Source organism: Gobius niger, assembly GCF_951799975.1.
Source record: "Gobius niger genome assembly, chromosome: 2".
In the NCBI taxonomy this organism is placed as follows: domain Eukaryota; kingdom Metazoa; phylum Chordata; class Actinopteri; order Gobiiformes; family Gobiidae; genus Gobius; species Gobius niger.
In genome coordinates this window covers 38,914,448-38,920,599 of record NC_136853.1, presented here as the reverse complement: position 1 = coordinate 38,920,599, position 6,152 = coordinate 38,914,448, and the positions used below count along the sequence as shown (strand labels likewise).

The 6,152-nt window shown below is 42.3% G+C and overlaps 1 protein-coding gene across 1 annotated transcript in view; it reads left to right on the top strand.

Annotated features, from left to right (window-relative positions):
- Positions 1 to 3,057: 3,057 nt before the first annotated feature.
- The window catches only part of lrrc17 (leucine rich repeat containing 17), a 45,968-nt gene continuing 42,873 nt past the window's right edge, over positions 3,058 to 6,152 (top strand). The window contains exon 1 of the mRNA XM_079552496.1: positions 3,058 to 3,227. The gene's annotated coding sequence lies outside the window, so the exon portion shown is untranslated. The remainder of the gene's footprint in view (positions 3,228 to 6,152) is intronic.

Sequence of the window (6,152 nt, the reverse complement as noted above, 5' to 3'; positions counted from 1 at the left end):
CTATAAGATTATTTTGATTTGAATGAGGGAAACTATGTTTTATGTAACAGCCCTCATATCGGTGTAAGCTCCCAGTCACACAGGAGTTGACCATCATAGACGAAGATTATGACGGACTGTCTGTATTCTGTAGTTCAAGTGCTGGAAACAAAAAGGTTTGTCAGCGGCACTTTTGAAGACAATAACGAAGACACTGACTGAGGCCTGGTTTATTACACTGCTCTCCTGTGGAAGCCTTCTCATTCTTTTCCTCATTTATATCGCGCTGCCTCGGGTTCTTTCTGTAGCATTATAGGCTTTTATCAGGTCAAACTAAAACCTTTGTTTTATCCCACTGTGAGTTAAACACTGTCCATGTCTGGTGTCGAGAGAGAAAGAGATGTACAACTGGTCTCGCTGTGATGCGGGTCTGCACTTGGCAGTAACTGTGTTTACGTGACCCAAACAAAAGCATGTGTTCCCCCCACACACACAGCCCCTCTCACCTGCCCAAACCCCTTCCCAGCTGCAAGAGACTGGTTGGAGGAAAAGGTTGTTCTTCATAATCGCCATTGGCCATGGGTGTCTGTCCGGTCCAGCTAATGTGGCAGGTCTGGAGCTGCAAGATCTCACTGTGTGCTCCTATAAGCTCTAAAGGCTACGCTATTCACCTCATTCCTCCCCGCCCACTTTTATTGGTCGGTTGGTTTATTTGGATGGGATAGTGCATGTTAATGAACATCCCACGCCGGATTGTAGAAATGGGTTAATTTGCATCCATTGTCCCACTCTTGCACAACACACTCTCATTCATCCTGGTCTATTGTGCATGTTTGTAGTAGGGGAAACCCGAGAACCTGGAGGAAACCTATGTGGACACGGGGAGAACACACAAACTCCACACAGAAAGATCCTGTCCAGGTGGGAATTAGAAGCGGCCTAAAATCGTCTTTGTATCCATGTAGTGACTGATTTTATCTTGACTTCTCCAGTCCTGTTAACTAAAAGGAAAGAAGGGCCGGGCACAAGTGTGAGTGAGTGTTGCTGACAAAGCTGCTTGGATGAGAGGCAAAATTTCAAACACGTCAACTATAGAGTACGGATGATGACTCAAAAACCTTTGCCTAAGCCCTTATGTTACTAACATGTCAATAGAGCTCGGAATTGTGAAATCTAATTTGTGGCTAAGTTATTTGAGATTCATTATGTCTCAGGAGAGGTGACCACATAACACATGTTTTTTTTCTTTTAGTTGTAGATGAAACCTGAATGTATGTGGGAGGAGAGCACACAAAATAATCCCAAGACCTGATCTCACTGAGGTATAAGTGCACACTATAGTCACCAACTGTAACACCCCCTGGGCCGGCCCATTCGGCGCCCTAGGCAAGATCAAACTTTAAAAAACTCAAAGTACAGTTGGGACTTTATATTATTGTTGTGAATGCCAGGAGGCACACCTGGTCTGATCTTCCAAAGGAGATTTAAGGACTGCTTTTAACCTACTTAAAATACTTTCACCACTAAGTCTGTAGGACTGACAGCAAGAGACTAGCACTGTTCGGAAATGTATCCAAATTACAGGGTAGGGACTTCTGTTTACATTATATCATGCTGCCAAGTCCTATAATTTGGCCCAATAAACATGACAATTGAATGGATTCTCTACCGCCCAGAAAGCCCCTATCAGATTATCATATTTAAAAGGTATAAAGAATTTCATATTGATGCTTTACTGTAAGAACTTTATGGATTTTAGCTTGAGTCTGCATCCTTGCTTTCTTTTGGAGCTTTCCTACTTTGTTATTTTTGGAGATGGTGGCATGTCCAATGTTGACATTTATAGCCACCGTGTCTCCATCTTGGCCCCTCCCTCTTACTTAAAACAGTTATACAGGCAGTAAACAGTAAAGCGCATAAGGATGGCCCTAGTTTGGAGCTCTCGAGAGGAGGTGGGTTGACAGACATTCGTGAAGTGAATTTCTGAAGCTGCAGATCGGCGATGAAGTGACACCGAATGCCCTTTAAATGGTGGATAAATAAGTCTTATGGGAGCTGTGCGCTGTGCCAGAGCGGGCAACTGGTTTGTGTCAGTAACAAGTGTCGAACAATGTCTGCGCGGTCGCTGTGGGAATGTGCTGTGTGTAAATACTCAGACAAGCTTCAGGGCCAGCTGATAACAGAGAAGGTGTGTGAACGGGAAGAGCATAAACCGATTGTGTGAACATTGATTCCAGTCTATATCAGGGGACGCTTTATAATGGAATTATGTTGTTGTAAATTTGTTCCAATTTGTGTTTCATATTGTGTTTCATATTGTGGCCAGACGCTTGGATGTTTGTTTCTCCATGTGTTCGTTCTGTGTGTTATAAGACTTGCAGCTTAGAAACTAGACACTTTTTGGACAAACAATCCCCTTGGACCACTGTCTGTTACCATTGTGTTTTTTGGTCCATTGAACAGATCTGAAGAAAATAACTGAAACATTGAAAGTTTTTCCCATGGAACAAATTGTGTGGGACTACAGAGTTTTTGATGAAGTATGAGATCATCTTCTGACACATTTGCCCTGTGTTTTTCACAAAGCTTCTGGCTGTGATGTTATAAAGTGTTAATCTGCACTTGCTTATTAAACAACGTGAAAACTGGCCTTAACCAAGTAGTACTCTGACTATTTCAAAAGATATCCTATCATAAATTATGTACTTTCTTTCTTTCACCGGCTGATTTTCATTTACACCTTTATATTTGCCACCATGCCACAGTTTGTTAACACAGTATATCTTTTTTTCTCCTTCCCAGTCTTGCGGTCAACGGCTGGAGGAAGTCAACTCATTTCTCACCGAGGGGACCAGTGTGGGGGTGCAGCGCTCCCCTCTGCATGTGAGTGCAAAAGTGTTGTAATACCGAGTCAAGCACAGGCTTTAAAGTTTTCTCTATCTTCCCGCTTTAATGGCAGCGTAATCCAGATGAGGAGGTGAGGAGCTCAGGGGCAAAAGGAAAGAGAGGAAGGAGAGGAAGGAGAGAAAGAGGAGGGAGGGAGAGAGAGAGAGGGAGAGAGAGAGAGAGAGAGAGAGATTGGAGCAGAAGCCAGTTGTTCGTCCCTCAGTCCTGGCTGGCTCTTATAGTTTACGGGCAGCCAGGCAGAGTTTCTTGGCTTGCACACAGCGCTCATGACAGGATTAGGAGTCGGGGACGGGGACCAACCGGAGATCTGCAGGTCCGAGCCAGATTCCCTTCCAGTGCAGGTAAGAGCTGAAAGCCGGTCTCAAGTTCTGCCGTGCTAATAGGAGGCAATGTAACAAAGGGATTTGGTCAGCTGCACGAGGAGGCTCTCAAGCCTGCCACGCACACCAGCCAAAAGCAGCTTTGGCAATTAACTTCTGTCTAACACTCTGTCAGGCAAGAAGTGCTGGCTATTGTTTTAATCCATTGTGAAACAAAGGTGGAAGGTTTGCAAATTCTTCCCAAAATTCTGCAATGTGAAGTTCACCATTGATAGTGGCAGAATAGGCAATGCATTAAAAAGGGTTGAATGTATATTTTAGCTTTAGTTTTCCAAACATAGTAGCTGCTCGGTCATTTTGATGAGCAATCCTTCATTCATTGTTTGACAAAGGAGTCACTCTTAACTCAATATCAACACGCTCGTGCATTGTTGGTTGTTGAAGGCTGGTACTTAAAGCAGCGTTCATCTTAATTTCCCTTCAAAACCAGTCAAAGAAAACACAATATTTTTCCAGAAATGCTATCGTTACATAACTGGCCAGTATGTCTCATTCATCAAACCTTGGACGTCTTACAACCTCACAGACAGCTCTGTTTACGGATGGAGTTTCCTGTCTAGGCCAATGGAGAGCCCCACACGCTGAGGAGGGATTGATTTTGTCAATTTTGTCCAGAGCTTTGTGACTTTGGGCTTGAGATTGGGAAGCTTTCTTCAACTCGCTGTAGTTCCCAACATTGTAACCTTCTTGGCCCTTGATTAAACTTGCTTTCGGGTTCAGACTTAGCTTTGTTGTGATTTGTGTTAACTCTGATTTTGTTGTTGTCATAGTAGGATAAGAATGAGTCAGTACCATAGGACATTCAGTCTTGCCATAAAATAAAGTGTGCCCTGTTTCCATGTAATTACTATAGTGTTAATTCACTTTTTGCTATTTTCCATCCTATTACAATCTGTGGTAATGAAAAGCGCTTCCCAAGTTCTCGACACATTTTTTGGCCAAGTTGTTACTTTGAGAACCAATTATTTTCTGAAGTGATACCGGGTGAGAAAACTTTACGAGTCAGTTTCAGCTGAAAGAGTGAATTTACATTCCCCTGTTGTACACACTGCCACATGTGTTTGGCCATATGCTACAGGACATGTGTTTTAGTAGAATTCCTGCCCGAGTGGAGAGTGGTGTGCAGTTTCACAGAGGAATTCTCCCCTATATGAAAAAGCTGACTTCTATTGGCTCTGATTACACTGAGCAGGAGACCCTGTTTCCTCTTTTATTTGTGCTGTTCCCTCAAGCTCTGAGTGGAGGTCTTTGTAGTGAAGGGGAAAGTGCGTGAGTGGGACGTTTGCTGTTTGAGGTGCAGATGTGTCCGGCCGTCGTCCAAAGCCAATCAGCATGCAGCGCAGACAGGGGTCACTCTGTACAGCAGGAGGACTTGTCTCCTGGATAAGCACGACCTCTTAACCCCCACCTGAACCAACCTCATTTTCTCCGGTTTCCCAAATCTAAAAGGGTCTTGAAGAAAGTATCAAAACAGCGATGGAAACGAGGATGAAAATACAACAAAAAAGACCAAAACAAAGCAACGAAAGCGTGACAAAAGCATGGTTGAAAAGTGATGAAAATGCGAAAAAAGAGACATTAAAAAGCCATAAATACACAACAGAACCGTGACGAAAACACAGTAAAAAAGTGACAAAAACACACACAAAAAAGTGACAAAAACACAATGAAAAAGTGACAAAAACACACACAAAAAAGTGACAAAAACACAATGAAAAAGCGTCTAAAAGCAAGGAAAAGAGCAACAAAGAAAGCAACAAAAATGACACAAAAACACAGCGACAACACAACAAAAAAGTCATGATCATTTTTTAAAGGTCTTAGCTTTCAAATGAGGCCTAGAGTCTGTAAGCTCCAGTTTAGAAACTATTAGATTTGGGTAAAGCTGAACTGGAGACGGTATTTCCGTCTAAGACGGAGGTGGGCAATTAATTTTCAAAGGGGGCCACATAAGAAGGGGGGATTTATTCTGCAACTTTATCCTATAGATATAGACGGCATCTCTGGAATCATCCATATATGGTGATTTTTGAAAACAGTTAAGGGGGAAAACAATTTTGAGAAAAATCAAAACTTTCTCTAATTATTCAAAAACTACTTCAAAAACAAGCACTGAAAATGAATATAGTTTTCTACTAAATAAATATACAAAGACATGGAGAGGAGCAAAGTGGTTCAACAGCCCATAAATACATAAATAACGGTGAATGCTAACTTGATGCTTCATGTTAGCATCGGGCTAATGCCAACGTTAGCTAGCGCTAGCTACAACTGCCGGTTTTTCACTTCTACTGAACAATCTGCTGTGAGAAAATATCCACATGGGCCCCATTTACACTTTACTTTATCTATTTGTGGCAAATAAGGTCATATTCCACCAGAAAATGGCTAAAAACAATGGAAAATTGTGTTTCCCAAAAGATTCTATTTTCCCCCTCGGCGAAGCCACGCCCCCTTCTATGACAAGATGCCACTAAATTGTGTCTTTTGAATATCTGATACTGGTATTTAGTAGGACTATTATTTTCTGAAAATATTTAGCCACATCAAGCCAAGAATGTGTGTGCATCGTTATTTAGCTTATTCAACTTCTTATACTCGTCAACTTCTACCATTGCACTGAAAGCACCTCTGCCCTTCCTTTTCTGGGAACTTTCTGGGAAGTGAAGCGATAGCAGGGGTCTCCAAGTAATTTTCCCTGGGGCCCAAAACATGCATGGGGAGTGTATTGCTGGGGTCCACTAACAAAAGCTTGTAAATAAAAATATGTATTCATTGGGAAAATACTATTGAGGAAACTTGAAAAATAATGAGCCTGACAGGACTGTAGCCAATGTGTTGTTTACTTCCTGATCTCTCATTATGTCAGTGTCCTCTGCTCAACAC